We start from the raw sequence: 20,755 nt of genomic DNA, 5'->3' as shown, positions 1-20,755 counted from the left end.
ACTTTTTCCGCTACCCTCGGTGAAATTTGGCCACTTCTGTACCTTTCTGGTAGCCTTATTTCAAACTTATTTGCCCCTAATATTATAGCCTGAGGAATAAGCTTTTCAACGATACCAAACATGCCATACTTGATCCACAACAGGTACTGTTGATGATTCAGTTTTCAATCGAAGTCACTCTACTCGCAAATCTGGAGCCCTCGAAAACGAAATTATTAAATTTACAATTTTTTTTGAAAAGAATTGGACTTTAATGACTCTCTGAGTCGGTACCATACATATAATTGAGTAAAAGACATTCAATTGTAATATTATCTTGAAATTTAATAATTTCGTTTTCGAGGGCTGCAGATTTGCGAGTAGAGTGACTTCGATTGAAAAACTGAATCATCAACAGTACTTGTTGGGGATCAAGTATGGCATGTTTGGTATCGTTGAAAAGCTTATTCCTCAGGCTACAATATCAGCGAAAGTTTGAAATAAAGCTACCAGAAGGGTACAGAAGTGACCGAATTTCACCGAAGGTAGCGGAAAAAGTAACTTCTCTGAAAATGTAACATAGAAGAATATTTTCAATTTTTTTTTTCGTCATTCGAAAGAGCTTACTAACCGCGTCTAGAATCAATCTTAACTGGCTGGGTCGGTCACTTTGTCAGGGATATATTACTCTTCGAAAATGGTGAAATTTTGACTTTCAACAGTTATTGCTCCGAGAGCAAATGACCGAAAGCAATAATTTTTACACAGTATATCTTAGAATTTTTCCCTCTACCGATCCCCATTAAAATTTGTGATCAGGCTGTGTCTGACTGCTCGTGGTAGCGCATCCACTGGTTCTCAGAAACGGCTCAGGGGTTCGGGCTAATTTTTTCCTGTGTGATGTTCTTGTCCATCACTCATTATAAATATGAAAAAAAAAATATTGGTGGTCGGCGGTCCCTATTTAATCTCGTTTCAAACCAACCGTGAATGAACAACAAACGTTCGGAATGAATCTTTTTGATTTCCTGTGATTGAAAATCGTATCCTTTTCCCACATCGAAAAATTACCGACTGGATAGTAGGGCCAATTTTTGAAAAATTGATTTGCTAAATCTGCTAAAAAATGGTAATATTTCAGTCAGTTGAATTTTCAGCATGAATTTGCTTAAGCTGTTTTTCAGCTGATCCACTTATACAACAAAAATTGTTTGTGTGGATCAGCTGAAGCAAATTCATGCTGAAATTTCACAGCCTCTAACTGTAAGATCTGTCAAAACTTTCTAAAAATAGGCCTTGCGTCCCTTGACTTCTCAGTGTAAAGCTTCTCGTTTTGTAAACCTAAGCTACGTCATGACCAAAAAAAAAAACTTCATCAAATTCAGCTGGTTCGACTTGTCAAAAAACGAATACTGAATTTTACCAGAGCTGAAATTTTAAAAGAAACGGTAACCGATAATTTTGGACTGCTAGACTCTTCACTAAAGGTAATACATCTTTTGATCTAAGTATTTGCAAGAAAATCAAAGAAAATCTTGTACTTCATTACTTTCAACAAAAATTTTACTATATCAGAGCACAACAGTCCGGCCTCATTTCTGGTGTCGCTGTCGATAACAGGTGACTTTATGTATAAGTAAAGTTTTAGGACGGTTGAGGAAAGTACATTACCTACCTGCTTACAAATTGTATTTTGGCCTGAGCCGAAGGCAACGGGATATAATACTCACGTGCCAAAACAACAATTTGGAAGCTGTTAGGTACTATATTTTATCTGCGTGTGCGAAAAATCACTTTAACCCCCTAAAAACTGATAAGTAATGGAGCCATAATAGTTTAGCCACTCACTGGAGTAATTTAAACATTCCATGGATTGGAATATTAACGACATGATTTTAACTTACAAAACGTATGGTCATTCTGCAATACAACCATCTGAACATTCCTTTTGCAGTTCCATATTTCGATCAACTATATAAAATATACCTTGCCTGTACAATGTACGGTACATGTGTCGAATATAATTTTTGATTTTCATTATGTCCAACTTTATCATTATCGGATAGAATATTAATTTCAAACTAAGTGTAAGACACACCATACACACAGTTTAATTACAACCAAACCAATTGTTATATTATACGACGTCCAAAATTGATTCATAATACAAAGTCTCGACTTAAACATTATACCTAACCAACAATTTTATCGAAGTTAAGTAAGTATGTCAAACGTATAATATGCATGTTCCATGCATATTGTGAACTGGCGGTAACAATATGCCAAAAAATTGTGTGTCGACAAGCCTTTTGTTGATCATTTTCTCTCTCTCAATATATGTATATATATCGGCAACTGCGCTGCGAAAACTGAACTTTTTCATGCGTGATTTGGATGGCGATCGAAGGGTCGTTTTTTCTCTGGTTTTCTATGTTTCACTTTTCATCGCTAGTTGCGAAATGGATTTTCATATATGCTTTTCGTCACCAGTGGTGAAATGGATTTACTTTTCACCACTCCTTCTGAACATCTGAACCATTAACCGTAAATAAAAATTCTGCCCTGACCAAATTTCGAACCATCGACACCAAAACCCAATGCTTATCGAGCAACACCTCTAACCATTCGGTTAATTGAGATATATAATCGCACTGAACCAATTTTTGAACCGTACATAAATGCAGTCTACTTTTCTTAGATTTATCAGCTTGGGACTATCAGTTAAGATCTCGAAACACAGATCTGTTGATCCTTTGTTTCCATTCCCGGTTATCATGTAAATCATGGCAGCCTTCCTGTTGCCGATAGGAACCTGTCTAAGATGTCAATTGCAATTGCAGTCTACTTGATCGTTCATAAAATATTTCGTTGATACAGTAGAATGTATGTTAAAGGTAGAGTTATGTTTTGCATTTCAAAAGCGAATTTTTCGCAGCTTGTTGCAGAAAACGTTGTATATGCAACATGTTGCGAAAAGTGGTAGTTTTTGTCATACGATGTGGTTATCAAAACTACCACTTTTCGCAACTAGTTGCATAAATTACTAATACAATGTCCATGTATATATATATGCATGAGACGATGATGTAAAACAACAATTAATATCGAAATAATGGACATTTTCATGTGATTTTGTCATTTCGGTTTAAATTATTTATTATTACTTATGCTGCCCCAAACCGATTCGATATGCGGCGGCATTTACATTTCGATTGTTTAAATATAATTCTCAATGGAAGTGTAAATGAGGGATAAAGTTTCAACAAAAGCTATAAGGATTTTAGGGGTGCTCAGTCGTGCTGCTATATAACGTTATGTCGAATTGAATGTATGTATATTTATGGTTTGATAATACATATTTTGTTGGTTGGTTGGTGATTATGTTTCAGGGAAAAGTGTGAGCTTGTGATTCGGTTAAGTTTTGGGGATTTATTTTCAACTATTATTCCTGTGTGTGCGGGAATATTTTGCCCGTCCAAAAAGGGTTTGAGTTGGCAAGACGTGCTTTGAATGGAAACGCTTATTTGAAGGACTTTTGGGTATTCAAAGGTTATTAATAATAAATTATACCCTGTTGAATAATTAAATTTTGGTGATTTGAGAGGGAAATGATGTGTTTGTTGTTTTCGTTTGGAAATGGAAAATTGAAATGAACAAATCATTTCTATGTGCGACTGCCAATTAATTTGATACTATAACATAAAATACAAAATTTAATAGTTGCTACGTAGGTATGAGAGTAATATACTTAAAGAGACCCGTAACACAGTAAAACACACACACACACACACAGAATCCGTACACAATTTTCCACTTTCCTATGCGATATATTGCATATTTATCAATTCGAAATTACGACATAAGAGCAAACAGCTTTTCGATGTAAGACCGGGATGTATGCCAAAGTAAATTCTATGTAGAACGATGATTACAATGGCAGTGAGGATCAGATAGGAACATGGTGATTCTATTGATTTTTAAACGTTGTTTTTACGGTATTTAACGGCAGGGAAATTATAAACGTGTCCAGTTTTCATATACATATATGTATGCGGGGGGGAAAATGTAAGTAAATTACAATGTTGAATAAATTAAATCCGCTTCTATTAAAGTCAGAAATAAATAATGAAAACATCAGAATTCCCATTCTAATTACATGAAACGGTACAATTCTACTCCTGACATGACTATATCGGTGGTGGGTTAGGAGACATGGTAACAGTGTGCACATTGTGTTGGTATTATAATGTACTCGTTGTACACGGATACGACATCACATTCATTAAAATTAAAACAAAATTTCGGTCATCAAAATGTGATTTGGATACTTAACATTTAATATAATACCGAACGCCATAGCTCCACCATTTTCTCAGTCCTATGGAGTGTAGACGTGCAACGGTTGAGTGCTCTTTAAGATCCGCCTGCCCGTGCAAAATTATGTTTTTAATTAAAATCAAGAAGACAGTGAGTTTGGATTAGGAATGTTTTGCAGTCTCGTTAAGCTTTCTGGAATTTGATGCTATAATCCGGAAACGGAAAACCAAATGAGTGAATCAAATGATGTACGTGGTTGGGCCTATTTGCTAAATTTTACGAGAACTTTCCAAAGTTTGCTACTGTTTTGAACCCGTAGTGTCTACTAAATATAGTAGTGACATATCTTGCATGTCTTACTGTTATGTTCCGATGTCTCTCATTTCGATTTTGCATGTTAAGAGTGATATCGCCAAACCTTCAGGTGATTGGGGAACAAGCGGTCTCCGATTTTAATGAGTGATAGCTCGTTGGATTCGCCTTTCAATTCAAGGAAGCACGTATCTTTCACTTTTTCTAAAAAAAAAAATGGTTTTCTGTGAAAAGCGTTCAAAAGTGAAGACATGTCAGAGGTTACCGAAAACAGTTTTTCGACAATAACTCAAGAAAAAATGATTTCAAATTGTTGTAATATTGTACGAATGTCGGCCTTGGAAAGACCCACAGGTAGAGTATACGCACTGGCTGGTGCTAGCAGATCCACGAGAGTTACGACTAAAAATATAGTGAATATTCGGAGAGTCCGCCTTCCCTGCAGCTTCGTTTTTCCGCGGAACTGAGTATGGGCTTGTTTCCCAATCACCTGAAGATTTGGCGATATCACTCTTAAGATGTACATAGGTAGTGCAAATTGAATGCAAAGTTGACCGCAGCGAAAGGCATGCAAAGGATTTTCCGATGGTTTTCCAAGGATTTTTTACTGATTCTGGATGGATTTTCAAAGGATTGTTTTCAATTTTCAAGGATTTTTTAAACAATCTATTTCTATGAATATTTGCCTCTCGAGCAGGCATGAGCGCCGACGGAAAAACCTCGGCGGCGGGTAGCCGAAAAAAATTTCTCGGCGGTGGCGAAAAAATCGGCTTGAGCCGGCTTAAAACGGCTCGGCTGGAGGTTCCTTTTAACTTTTTTTTCAAAATAAAAACGTTTAGATAAATTCATGGAAAATGAACTAGTAAGCATGAAAGTGAAATTGTACGGAAAGCGAAAATGTAGGTAGATTAGGTTGTTCAAAGTGCAAGTGGAACTGGTCTTGTTACAAGCAAGTCTCTAAGTCTAAGGTTCACTAACACGTCAAGTTTTATTGCCTCAAAACTTGAACTAAATGGAAAATCATGCTCCGGTACACTCATTCAACTCATTAAGAAAATGGTTTTCGAGAAGAAATCGAAAGCTCACGAAAATCAAGTAAAAATTGAAAAGAAAAAAAAATCGAGAAAATTCGCAAAGATCGATAAAGTTTTCTCAAATTTGTGAATTAACTGATTGTGCGCCTTCGGCTCGTTCCGCAAAGGTCATACTTGCCAAAACAACAAACTTAGAAGCGAGGACGTAATATACCATTCTGGAAAATTCATGAAAATTCAAGAAAATTTTCAAAATTTTCTTAATTTTGTAAAAAAAATTCAAAAAGTACTTGAGCTGCTTAGGATCAACAGGAATCTCGGTTTTCAAAATTATTTCACCCATTCACCTTTCGAAATCTTTATTTCATTTTCCAGCCGTTTCAAGCCGGCTTGAGCCGTGTTTTTGGCACCGACTCGGCTGCGGCGCGGCTTGCTCAAAAATGGCCGGCGGCGGCTTCATCGGCGGCTTATTTTCGGCGGCGCTCATGCCTGCTCTCGAGTAATTCTTAACCAATTTTGACAAATTTCAGTAAACTTAGGAAAATAATTTGCAAAAAAAATGGCCTTGGTAGGTGGCGTCCGCTGTAATGACTACATCACGGATTGCGATTTAATTTCAATTTCAGTATCCTCTAAAATCGAACAAAAGAAACAAAAAAAAAACATAATGTCCATCGTAATGCACGTTTTACATTTAATTATCTTTTTTGTGTTGTATTTATCTGTTCCTTTTATTTATCTTCATCATCCACTATGACGACGGCATCAAAATCATCCTGTGTATAATCAGAATCAACGAATATAACAACTGATTTAAAGTAAACAAAAAAAACGAAATATAAATTTATGGAATCAGTGCCGACAAAAAGTAATCATCAGTTTGATGAAAAATACAACACATCACAATGTAGCGTATATAGCGTATAAAAATGTGAGTGTGTGTATGCACTAGGAAAAAGGGCACATATAAACACCTGTTTAAATTTCTCACAATACCAAATGGTTTAAAAGATTTCTGTTGTAACGTTATAACGTAATAATGCAGAATGAGAAGTTTTTTTATTGAAATTGGATGAATGTTATGTTATGTAGGACAAGCCAACTAATAATGCATGCGTGAGGCATTATAATTCTCGGTTAAATGTAGACATTTTTTTTCTCGACGTTGTTGTTGTTCTAACGATAATGATAATGGTTTGTTACATCGAGGAAATATTAAATAAAAAGTGGAGATAATTTGTTGAACCCTTTTTTGTTATTTGTGACCAGACATTTTAGAAAAATATTAATGTGATTTGATGTGTCGGAATGAAATTAATGAAACAAAAAAGAAAATAATAATAATTCAGTAGCCGTTCGCTTTGTACTGCTTGCGGCAAGTTATTTGGGCAGTATACTCCGGTAAAATGTCTTCGACTGAAATAATAGAATTCATGTACCATAAGAACTCATTCATTAAGTGGATATGGCCGTTTTGACGTAAAACGTTTCGTGAAACAAACGTACAATTTTTCCAAAACAAGAAAACGTTTTACTGCACGAGAAAAACTTTCGGCGACGAAAAATTCTATGCTAAAAGCGTACAATCAACCCATTATAACGTTAAATGCTTTCAATCTATATATACAACTTCCGTGATCGAATAAAGGGGACGAGCAAAGGAGTTGATTTAATTCATCAAAACATTAATCTGAACAAAATGTATTGTTTCAATTTACATCCGAAAACTTTGTTGCTCTTATTGACAAATGAGGAAAACTGGGACACGACAAAAATATAAAAAAAACAACAACAAACAAACAGGGCGAAATGACAAACAATACAACTGAATCCATTACTGAAAGTAAAACCGTTTAAGGAAGAAGCTCGAAATGAGACTTGACGTGAATATTTGATGACATTATGCTAAAGGTACAGTCCAACAAAACTGGTTCGTCAACAGGTCATAATAAGGGTAAACACAAAGTATGTGCGTAGAACTGAAAGAAGTTGTGAAAGACGTGCGAGATATTACGTGAAATTAAGGCTAAGGGAACCGTCCACAAGTCTTTCGTTCTTTCACAATTTCTCGTCTCTTTCCCTGTTATTATCACTTTGTAACAATGTTTTCCTATCAACATTTCTGTTCGCCCTTGGCTAAGGATCACCATGAGCCAACTGGATTTGCTTTGAAGGTAAATAATTTAATTCGGAAAATTTCTTTTTTCTCGGAAATTGTTGAACTTTCCAGGAATTCGCTCCATTTTGTTTCTCCGAAATGCCTTACAGACAGTCACCAGTTTATTAACTGCATTATTGCATTATTCAGAGCACTTGTAAAATGATTTTTATAAAATCTTCTCAATTTAGTTGAAATTTATGAAGATTTTCATTTACTGGAAAGATTATGGTAAGACCTACACTGAAAGAAAAAAGATCGGAACAATTTACTTGCGGCAGTTAACTTTGTTTCCAGTCAATCTGTATTACCTGCTTCAACTGAACTTTTCAAACGGCGTACTACTGATATCATGTCCGGTGCGATAGCGGAGGCCTTGACGCAGTCTAACTCCCAAAAAAGAACGAAGAAAAATTTTTTGAGACGCGTCAACTATGTATAGCCGAACATTTCTGTTTCTACCCTTTAGTCTATATCATCACAAAACATATTTTATAATATTCTCGCTTTAAATACGATCAAAACGAGCTATCACTCGACTATGTAGGTTTAAAATTACCGGAGACACATGGTTTTGAAATTGGTTAGCTATATGGACCTATATATAGTTCGTATATAGCTTTATGGTCAGTTAATAGCTATATGGAATATAGTCAGTATGTATCTATATGGACAATTTTTTAATATCGATTTTTACAATTCAAATCCAATTTCTTCAATTGACGTATATATATGTGTGATATAGCTATATTTAGTTAGTATATAGCTATATGGACCTATATATAGTTAGTATATAGCTATACGGTTCTATATATTGTTAGTATATGGTTAGTTAATAGCTATATGGACCTATATATAGTCAGTATGTATCTATTTGGACAATTTTTTTTCGTGACAATTTTTTCATCAACAATTTTTTTAACCAAAATCTTTTTGGACCGCAAGCAGGGTCAAAAACCACTTTCAGACTTAGCTTCTAAAACGACTGATATTCCGGCAAAAACTCTTTCAGAGCAAAGTTGGACGCAGTCTACAGTCTATATGTGTGATAACTTCTAAAACAAGTGATATCGCTAGAGGTGACTCTGTCAGCGTCGTTACGCAAAATTGAATTTCACAGCCAATTAATTGAAATTAGCTGGCCTAGTTTTCCGAACCATTCGACAATCAATTTTTGCAGAAAAAATTTGAACGAACAGAATTTTGACTGAAAAATTGTCAACAAAAAATTTACCAAAAAAATTCTGCGTCGCAAAGTGGCAGATGCTCACGGACAAACCTACGAGAACTTTAATCTGCCACATGCAAAGCAGAATTTTTTGGTACATTTTTTGTTGAAAATTTTTCAGTCAAAATTCTGTTGGTTCAAATTTTTTCTGCAAAAATTGATTGTCGAATGGTTTGGAAAACTAGGCCAGCTAATTTCAATTAATTGGCTGTGAAATTCAATTTTGCGTAACGACGCTGACAGCGCCAGCGTCACCTCTAGCGATATCACTTGTCACTTTAAAGAGTTTTTGCCGGGATTGTAGATTACCTGGAAACAAAGTTACCTGTCATAGGTAGAATTTTTTAGAACTATTTTGCCAGTGCGAATACTTTTCGTTATAGTTTAATTTAATTCTAAATTTAAGGACTGTTGGGTGTGTGATTTTTTTTTTCCGAGAAACGTATTTGTTAGCATTTCAAACTTACCTGAAAATTTACAAGAAGACTCCAAGCCACTTCTTGATGATATGCGGTCAATTCAATGTCATGTTGTCTGTGGAAAATAAATAAAAAAAAATTGGTCAGAATAACATTCGAATAAAGTTTATCGGAAAATAATTCAAATCTTATGTTTCCGGCTTAGATTTGCATATTTCGGTTTAAAGAATTGTTTTCTTAATTCAAAAATTTGTTACACTTAAACCATAAACACAAATCATAATTTCGAAAGCTGTTTAACGTGGTGTTAAAAGTTCAATCAGTGAAGAATTTCTGCAACAACATATCCTACCGCGTTTTTGTATTCATAAATAATTGAAATTTAACCTTTAAATTGTGCCAAACCTAACACTATTCCATTTTAAATATTTAACTCTCAACACAAAATTTAATTTCGACGAAAAAAATCAATCATGCAAATTCATGCAATGTTGGAGGAAAAAAACGTGATAAAAAAATGTGTAGGACTGGTTGAAGTTATTGCATTTTGGAATCGTTTTTTTATTTTTTTAATTTATTTACAAAAGTAAAATGTTAATTCTAAATATATTAAATTTGAAACGGGAAATATAATAAACGTTTTCCTGTCAATTGAGCGTTGAATCTGTAATTAAAGCGAAGACATGATAAATATTAGAGTATAAAACTAATTAATGCTGTTCACTGTACACACCGCTGCATTAAATGTATTTATTTACTGTATAACTGTGATGTCCATATATTAAACGATATATAATTAAATTAAGTTAACTAGATCGAAGTGGTTACTTTTCTGAATCTTCATTTATATGTCATGTGAATGCAAATGATTAAATAAATTAATACGAAGAAATTACAAGTCATAAAGTTTTTTTTTTTAGATAAGAAATGAACGTGCCACATAATTTGATTGGAAGTTTACCGCCGAGAAAATGGTAAGATTTTATTTATTTAAAAGAAAGAAAAAAAGAAACGCAGAAAATTTTAATTGTTTCCCGAAGGTATCAATGTTGCACGCATAACAGCTGCTATAAATTGTTTTTGGGGTTAACCATAATTACTCACTATTGAAAAAAAGGAAGAAATCCTCTGAGGATTTTCAATGATTTTCTATGTTTTTAAAGTTCTTTATCGTTTTTGCTGGACTTTCAGGATTTCCTTTTTGGTTTTGAAGATTTTCTTTGATTTCTGAGGACTTTTACAGGATTTTCTTTCGATTTTGAGGATTTTCTGATGAAAGAATTTTCTAGTTTTAATAAATTTTCGAAGGAAAAAAATAAAAAAAAAATAACCAAAAAAGGTTACCAGAGGATTCTCTAGTGTGTCTGCTAGGATGGGCCGATTTTACCAACTTTAACAACCACATCCAGTGGCTTGTGTTGGAAGAAACTAAACTTGTGGCACAGGGCCTATTATTTGGGAATCGATTTTGGGAATATTTGGGAATATTTGGGAATATTTGGGAATATTTGTGAATTTTGGGAATATTTGGGAATATTTGGGAATATTTGGGAATATTTGGGAATTTTGGGAATATTTGGGAATATTTGTGAATATTCGGGAATTTTGGGAATATTTGAGAATTTTTGTGAATATTTGGGGATTAATTCCCAAATAATTACTCCTTTTGAATAAAGCTTTATAAATCGTGTTTAAATACCATTGACATTTAATCTCATCCATCAGAAGTTTATTTTCGATGTTCACAAATGACTTAGAAATAAACCAGTGGCATTACAGCAGGTATTTTCTATCGTTAAAACTTTTACACCTCGTCTACTTCCCAAATATTCCCAAAATTCACAAATATTCCCAAATATTCCCAAATATTCCCAAATATTCCCAAATATTCCCAAATATTCACCAATATTCCCAAATATTCCCAAATATTCCCAAAATTCACAAATATTCCCAAATATTCCCAAAATTCACAAATATTCCCAAATATTCCCAAATATTCCCAAATATTCCCAAATATTCACAAATATTCCCAAATATTCCCAAAATTCACAAATATTCCCAAATATTCCCAAAATTCACCAATATTCCCAAATATTCCCAAATATTCCCAAAATTCACAAATATCCCCAAATATTCCCAAAATTTACAAATATTCCCAAATATTCCCAAATATTCCCAAATATTCCCAAATATTCCCAAAATTCACAAATATTCCCAAATATTCCCAAAATTCACAAATATTCCCAAATATTCCCAAATATTCCCAAATATTCACAAATATTCCCAAAATTCACAAATATTCCCAAATATTCCCAAATATTCCCAAAATTCCCAAATATTCCCAAATATTCCTAAATATTCCCAAAATTCACAAATATCCCCAAATATTCACAAATATTAACAATATTGATTCCCAAACGATGAGGCTGATGAAATCACAGTAGGCACTGCGTTTCTGTTATACAGTTAGATGACTTGTTTTTGTTGTATGAGTTAAAACATAATCCTAAGCGGTAGCTCGTATCACTAAAGCCTCCAAATTTGACACTTGTCAATTCAGTGTTCATGCTAGTAGCAGGGCTGTGCCGTAACACATACATTTTTTGGGGTACCTCCAACGCCGCTGGCTTAAAACACTTTATTATGTATCACAAATTTTATAAGCATGATATCCACTGAATCGTTCAAATTTTATTTAAGTCTACGTCTACCTGGTCTTAAATTTTTGTGAATATTTAGGAATATTTGTGAATATTTGGGAATATTTGGGAATATTTGTGAATATTTGGGAATATTTGTGAATATTTGGGAATATTTGGGAATATTTGGGAATTTTGGGAATTTTGGGAATTTTGGGAATTAATTCCCAAATAATAGGCCCTGTTGTGGCATCACTACTTTTTCGTTTCCACCCACTTTTGAGTATCCCATCCCATGCATGACTAAAGTTTCCATATAAAAAACAGATTTGAAAATGCACGTGGAATACTCAAAAGAAACGAGAAAGTAATGATGCCACCAGTTTAAGAGTGATATCGCCAAATCTTCAGGTGATTGGGGAACAGGCGGTCTCCGATTTTAATGAGTGATAGCTCGTTGCATTCGTCTTTCAATTCTAAGAAACGCGTATCTTTCACTTTTTCTTTAAAAAAAATTGTTTTCTGTGAAAAGCGTTCAAAAGTGAAGACGTGTCAGAGGGTACTGAAAACAGTTTTTCGACAATAACTCAAGAAAAAATTATTTTAAATTGTTGTAATGTTGTACGAATGTCGGCCTTGGAAAGACCTACAGGTAGAGTATACGCACCGCTTGATGCGAGTAGATCCACGAGTGTTATGACTAAGAATGTAGTGAATGTTCGGAGAGTCCGCCTTCTCTGCAGCTTCGATGTTAATTCCCTTAAAACAGACCCTGGTGGATCATCTGGATCACCGATCCTGAATCACGCCTCCCGTACGGACTAAAGCAGTAAAGACTCATATTTCTCCTAAAATTCCAAAATCAGCTTCGACCTACCAAATTAAATTATTGAGGCTAGACATGAAGGCAATTATTTTTGTCGATTTATCCATGAGACGCCCTTGTTTTGAGGTGAAAACTTTTTAGACTACCAAAGCACCGTCAGTGAAGAGCACTTGATACAACTTCCATCACTACATAATACTCATTACATTTTGTGTACGAAGAACAAGGGGTAAACCATTTAGATATAAGTGTCACTTAATTCTCACTTTTATAGAAAATAAAATCTTACGACATGGTTTCGAGATAAGAAAGTTGAATTTTCCATTCTTTCAATAAAAAACTGTTCTCCAGTATCTAGACATCAAAGTCAATGCAATTTGTCCTCAATGGACTTAAAAACCTTGGCCAGCCCATAGTTTAATGGTGATAACCATTAAGAATGCTATTTATAATGAAACACTTCGCATTAAACCGGTATATGTTTCATCATAAAACTGAAAACAATTAGAAAAAAAAATCAGCAAAGTATAAAAAGGAAAAACCGAAAACGTTTTAATGGAAGTAGAAATATGACATTCCAAAAAAGAAATTAAGCGAAAAAAAAAGAGAATCTGCAGTTTTGCAAATAATTAAATAAGCTTGCAATAAAGAAAAGTGAACAACGATGTTGCCGTCAAGATAAAACCCACTGTTTTATCAAACATTTTCATTTAAAAAAAATCTTTTTCCATCCTCATTTGCTGGCAGCCAGTCAAATAACGAAACAAATTTTTTTTTTATTATTATTTCTCGTTTTGTCAATTTTCTTTATGGAGGAAAAATAAATTTTCGGTCTCGCAGACACAGCTATTTTTAAACGCCGCGCCGTCAATGTCCCCAAAGTAAATTGTTAAACGTCTAGCTATTTTTAGGAGTTCGTATTGAATTTAATGAGTTACGCGATCCATGTGATGTTCGCTAAGAATATATTCATTCAGTATTCGATTTTGGGAAATGCAAATGAATGAAACATTTTTTTTTTTGGTTTTACCATCCGAGCGACAAACGTTGAATGACATTAAAGTAGATCGACAAAAATAGCCGTGGTACTGAAATCTGTCTAGTCGAAAGGTTTTTAGAGCCCATATTGTGTGCTATAGAGTGTCTGTCCTTGAAAACAAAGAGACATAAATTGTAGGTTAAGCGTTTGGTACAATGGGAACACATGGAGTTATTACATAAACATCGTAGATTTTTAGAAATTATTTTTCTTTTCTTGTATACCGAGTGAGAATTAAAAGAATGGACCGTTCCAGGCCAAATTCTACATCAGACATCCACATTGCTATACCTATCCATGACATTGTATGTGCATAAATAATAACGTGGATATCGCATGAGGAACCAGTTCAATTAATAGTGTCGAAAATGTTACTTCTTCATTTTCTCGTTTTGCACAGAGTTTAGTCGACTATTCTGCTTATCAATGACGAGTTGTGTCACGTTCCTTGCAGTTTACATTTTTTTCTGCACTGTAGGTCAACAAACCGCGAAAAAAAACATAGCTAACGCCGACCCGTACGAAACACCTATTCGTATCAAAAGCCTTTAATGTGAAACTCTTCATATCTCTTACTTCATTTTCTTCTCTGCTGAAAAACTATTCTTCCTTTTAAATCACTTACATTATCCACTCTTTGCCTTGTTATCACATACAATTAAATTGCCGGAGGCAATATAGACAGCCCCGTACGAAGTCAAATTTCATAAATTCCTATTTAAACAGCTATTATGTAACTCTATCTGCCTGTATATAGCTCAATATAGCTGTATATAGGTATATATAGATGTCCATATATGGAATCCCTGAAACCCCTCACACTTAACACATTATTTCCATGTTAACAGAAACTCTCTAAGCATCATTTTTCCCACTTTATATCACTTTTTATAAAATCCAATATGGCCGCCGGCAGCCATTTTGTTAGGAGACCGGAAATAGTACCGACGCTTTACATTCGTTAATACCTTTCAAACAAAAAAAATTCATGAAATTCGGTCAAAATTTACTCGAGATATTGTCAAAATACACCACGTTCACTGTACTTCCGAGTAGCCAGATAAGAGCTCACTCCAAGAGACCTAGCTCACGCTCCGGAGAACATAATTTCATAAAAAAAAAATTCCCTGATTGGTACGGTCAATACCTATCTAATAAAGCTAAAACAGACGAAATATGTTCAAATGTGGCCGACCTACAAGCAAAAACTGCTTGCCGCCCTGTGCCTGTTCCACACCAAGGGGTCTAACTCACGAGTCGGTCATCCGATTTCCATAAACTTTTTTTTTGTCCGGAGATATCTTCGAAAAACCGTAAAGCACTTATTGGGCCACAGCTCGGGAGGGGTCGATCCAAAATCACTCATCTTCGAACTTAGCCTGTCTTTTGACATTACCAAACGGAAAAAAAAAAGAATTTTCAAAATCGGATGCGTTTTACTCAAGTTATCGTGCAGACAGACAGACGGACAGACGGACAGACAGACGGACATTTTTTTTTTCGCGGATTTGGCATCTCTAGACAACCACAATAGGTTTCCCCTTACTCAGGGAGTCCAATTCGACGTGTTACAAACGTATGCGTAAACCTATAAGACCCAAGTACTTCATACGGGTCTAAACATTTAAGTCGGACGAATTTAAAAAAAAGCAAAGAAAGACAGTTCCGCTCTTTAAACGATAGCTCGACTAACGTCAGCTCGACGACAAATTTAACAAAAATAAATCCATTTACATTAAATTGAATATGATGTACAATTTTCCATTTCACATTCACACAAACATACTGGCTGGCCTGCATCGTTAATAAATATGCAAATTTTTCATAATGAAACCAGAAATTGTGCATATAAAACTTACTTGATATAATTAATAAAATGAAATTATGTCTTTTATTGAAAATAATTCTCACTGTTTTATGCATTACCCAGCACTCACCATACCAACAACGGTATACACACCATATTCTATATAATATTGCATGTTACCTACCTACCTTTTATGGGCAATAATAGAGATGAGACAAGCAAAATTTGTCTCAGCTCTGTGCAAACTCATTACTATAGATTTAAACATATTGTACCATAGTTTTTAACGAGAATCTTTTATGAGACGTTCGTAGCGCTATTAAAAGTAGTAGATTACTGTGCAGGACGCAGAAAATTCAGTGCAAGTGCAGGATCAGTTGCAAAACTAGCCGTGACAAATGCGGAGCAAGCACACGACTTAATTGAGACTGGACTGACATTGAATTCAGGAGAGGGAAGAAGACTTCTTTGGCTGATTGCGAAGGGCGAAGGGCGAAAGAGAAAAGTAAAGTTCTAGTTTCGAACTGTGAAATCATCATGCCGCAAGTTGGGCGTAACGCCAACTCTATTCAGACCTCTTCTTTTTGAATGCCTTTCATAAACAGTTTTACAGTAAACAGTACTCTCTTCAACATGTACCACTTGTGACACAAACTTTTTTGAGCATTTTTTGTATCAAATTTTTGTTGCTACATTTCATGCGACAAGCGCAGAATGCATCACATACAACGACATCTGTTGTTTTGGAAGTACTTGCGTCGCTTTTTACTCTTTTACAGGTTTTAAGTATGGGTTCCACTCAACAAAAAGTACTCAGTGAGAAAGCGAACTGATGTCAAGTAAAAGCAAAAATTGAAAAAAATCAATTTCGTCTCTCACACGAAGTACATATTGTTAAGTGGAAATCAAGCCTTATATAAGTGTTGACTAATACTTCATTTATATACAGATTTATATGAGCTAAGTTCATGGGACATGACATTATGCAGAAATCGGATGGGTTGCATTAGCGAATTATAAGAAAAATGAAATTTCGAAAAGTCTGACGATGTTTTTTTTTCGTTCGTCAGCCTCTCCGACCAGAGTGGAGAGCCGAAAAATAAACGCCGGCGGCGTCCAGCCGTCCAAAAAAGAGGTGGCGGCGGCGGCTACGCACGGCTTAGCCGTTAAAAAAGTTCAAGCGGCGACTGGGCCTAGCCGCCGACCAAAAAGGTCGGCTGGCGACGGCTGGATGACAAATTTTTGTAGTTTTCACGATTTTTGTAATTTTTTTTAAAACGAATTTTCACCCTTTTCACGAATCTTCGCTCTGTTCACAAGTTTTCGTGATTTTAACGAATTTTTGCGCTTTTCATGAAGTTTCACATCTTTTACGAATCGAATTTTCGCAATTTTTACGAATTTTCACGATTTTCATAAAATTTGGGATTTCACAAACAAAAGACCATGTTCATCGACAATATTTTCAACATATTCTTGAAAATTTTCTTAAATTTCTCAATTTTTCTTTGAATGTCGTTTTGAAGAAAAATTAACAAATTTACGAAAATTAAAGTAGAAAATATCTTAAAGATAGGCATCGCAAGGGACATTAAAAGTACGGGTACATTCTCAAGTGACTGTATTGTCCCAAAAAAATGAATTTAATTTTGTTGGTTTGTGTCATCTTTTTGTCTTTTATGTATAAAATATACACCAGCCGCCGAGTTAGCCGACCTAGACCTCTGGCGGCGGCTTACGGCGGCTAGCTGCAATTAGCCGACCAAAATCTTCGGCGGCGGCGGCGGGTTGTTTTAGGCCTAGCCGCTGTTTCTCGGCGGCTGAAATTTGGCGGCTCTCTAGTCTGTCTCCGACATAAAACTAAAAGAACTAGATTTGATTTTTCTTATGATTCACTAATGTGTCACGTTCCGTTTCCGTACTTAGCTTTTCATATGTGACCAACAGTTTTGTTAGATAAATTTACGATCGCGAGAACATTTTTTTAAATAATGCTTGGGTATGATCAATCGAATTATGTGGAATGGATTTTGAGAAGATAAGATTTATGTGTAGCCAAATTACTGATTCATTCGAAATAAATCGAAATAATTTTCGGTTCTTTTTTTCAAGAAATATGTAAATTTTCGAATAAAAACAAACCGATAATAAAAACCCAAAAAAAATATATTAATCACACACCTCATTCATGTGAATCGAATTGAAAGAACTCCCTCTACACCGGTGGTTTTCTTTTTCTACCTACATTTTTTTGTGTGCTGTTCCTCTTCCATTCTTCGCATATTATAATTTCAATGTAAAGCAAATTAAGTGAAATAAATTAACTTACTGTATTCCATTGTATCCACGATTGGTGTAAGTATACATGAAAACTCATATGTGTAGAAAAAAAAACAACAATATGACTGCAATATCAGGCACGCAATTTTCACCATATTTTTTAATTAGAATTGGTCTTTATGGACGTAGTTAAAAATTATATTAATTATGGTTAGTTAGCGGTGATAAATTTTAAAGAATTTTTCTTTTTAATTTATTATTTGTCGCAGTCCCAATTTTGTCATAAATTATTTTCAGAATACAACAAAAAAAAAAATTAATTCCACACAACAATATTCTCCCATTCCCATTGGAAAAAGGATATTAAAAATGGTTGACGACGAGTTTTGTTAAACCCAGAATGATCATTTCATCCATTCGTTGTTGTTGTTTAGGTTCCAGTGGTGGTTGGTAACACTATTACATTATGATTAACGTAATTTCAATTATCGCGAACACAATAGAAATGTAATTACGGATGCACTTCGTAATATTGCAATCTCCGAAACCGTTATTAGTTGTTGATAAACTAAAATAACCGATTTCTATTCAATAGCGAAATGGGATTTAACATCCTTTGCTCCCCATTGATCGGTTGTACTAAGTTGACATTATAAACCAGTTTCCTTTTAACGTCGTCAACTATATAGATACATGACTATCCATGGTGTGATATGTGCATAATATTGTCAGACCGATTTACGTATCATTAAAATCATCACATCCCATCACATGTTACGTTACATTAGATATTAACAATATGACTACATGCGGCCAATGTCCATTAACTAATTTGAAGCATATGATATGTGCTTTAGTTTCAATATAATCAATCAGAAGGATGGATGTTTTCTTCCACAATTTTTTTCTTTTTTCATTAATATAAATGTTCGTTCATTTAGATTGGGTTACCGTATTAAGTATGTTATATTATGTATGATGGCCGAAGCATTACAGGTTTACAAAAAAAAATTTGATATTATATTCTATGATGTATGCACATCATCATTTCTATACCTGAATCAAATCAATTTAAACTTATATAATAATCGAATGTGTAATTAATTATTTATTGATTAAAAAAAAGGGAATAAAAATTAAATTGTTCTCAACGATTTTTAAGGTTGGTTTGATGGATCGAATATAATATGATGTGTGTGTGTGTGTACCACTTATAATCTAGATACTCTCCGGTTCGTTTCTGTCGGATGCACGAGAACTTAAAGTGTTTCATCGGCGCTTAATTTCATGATAAATTGTTATGATTTTGATGATATTGATTGGTTAGACCTACAGCAGACCAGCCATCAGTTGGATGGGTGATTATAAAAGAACATTAATTGGATTGTTCACATGTTTGTTGATTTGAAAAATGAGCAATTGAGGTAGAAATTTATGTTTTGATAAGGTTATTGTTGAGTGTGTATAGGGTTATTCGAAATTGATCTGGAATTATACGTTTCGTTCGTACGTTCGGTTTGCTGTTTTCTTTCTTCATTGGACATAAATGGAAGTGTAATTTTCCACTTTACATATTCCATTTAAAACACTTTAGCAAATCTATTTTTAATCTCCGCATTGTCGAGCAATACATTTCGTCTTCCCCGATAAACGATAAATTAATTCTCGGAATTATAATTTTCTTTCCGTTTGCAAGAACTAATAATAGCGTTGATAAAGTACCTCATAGAATTGTAACAGTGTTCGCAATAGCTATTTCAACACAGTTAATTCGTTCACTTATTTTAGATTTTGTGTCTTTAGAATTTATTTCGTTTACAAAAAGGAAATTTTACACAAAAAAAGTCAGTCTAGACTCGGGCTTACTATATTCAGAAAGAATTTACTTAGCACAGTTTGGTGATTATTGCGGTCTTGTCTCAGAAAAAGAGTTTTTTTTTCTTTAGTTGGTGTCGTGTTACAGCATGTACTCTAATTTTAAACATTGACAGTTTTTGAGAAGACATTGCTCTTTAACAGTTTTTGATTTCGTCTTTTTTTTTGCACTACGACCAGAAAGAAATTTCACTCTTAGAGAAACTTTTAGTCTGGGTTCTTATGTCCATCCGCGCGCTGGGGAACTTATCGAAAATTTGACAATGGAATAGAGGGCTGGGACGGGAAAAGTGTCCTAGTTATTTGGGGATACCAAAAAAGTGACCCAAAAAAAACGCTAACTTTGACCTCAATTTCCCTGGCCAAATCGAAACATATTTTATTGATATGAGTGGAGCATCCAGGAATAATGAAATCATAGGAACTTACCTCTGTTCACCTCAAAAATGCCACAAATCCAGCATAAAACCAAAAAACATTGATGGAAGTAAAAATAATCCGTGATTTCTAGGATTGAGAACGGGGTGGAGCATCCAGGAATAATAGAAACTTACCTCTATTCACCTCAAAAATGCCACAAATCCAGCAGAAAACCAAAAAAAAACTTGATGGAAGTAAACGTAATCCGTGATTTCTAGGATTGAGAACGGGGTGGAGCATCCAGGAATGATGGAATCATAGGAACTTACCTCTATTCACCTCAAAAATGCCACAAATCCAGCAGAAAACCAAAAAAAACTTGATGGAAGTAAACATAATCCGTGATTTCTAGGATTGGGAACGGGTGGAGCATTCAGTATTGAAAGTAATTGTAGGTTCTACTTACTAGTGGGTATTGCAAC

The 20,755-nt window shown here is 34.4% G+C and overlaps 1 protein-coding gene and 1 long non-coding RNA gene across 3 annotated transcripts in view; one reads left to right on the top strand and one right to left on the bottom strand.

Moving 5' to 3' along the window:
- LOC119067675 (irregular chiasm C-roughest protein-like) overlaps positions 1-20,755 on the bottom strand; it is a 109,590-nt gene that overhangs the window by 33,452 nt on the left and 55,383 nt on the right. Inside the window, exon 2 of one of the 2 annotated variants that reach the window (XM_037170788.1) lies at positions 9,496-9,562. The gene's annotated coding sequence lies outside the window, so the exon portion shown is untranslated. Of the gene's footprint in view, positions 1-4,312; positions 4,332-9,495; positions 9,563-20,755 lie in introns of those variants that run through there. The other variant, XM_037170789.1, reaches the window with a different exon arrangement.
- LOC119067704 lies at positions 1,013-20,178 on the top strand. Its single transcript, XR_005085993.1, has 3 exons — positions 1,013-1,022; positions 8,224-8,227; positions 20,113-20,178. It is a non-coding gene; the product is annotated as an uncharacterized LOC119067704 (long non-coding RNA).

The sequence above is a fragment of the Bradysia coprophila genome (assembly GCF_014529535.1).
Source record: "Bradysia coprophila strain Holo2 chromosome X unlocalized genomic scaffold, BU_Bcop_v1 contig_128, whole genome shotgun sequence".
NCBI classification, from domain to species: Eukaryota; Metazoa; Arthropoda; class Insecta; order Diptera; family Sciaridae; genus Bradysia; species Bradysia coprophila.
Note: the sequence above shows the minus strand (reverse complement) of the source record. Positions and strands in the feature narration are given on the sequence as shown.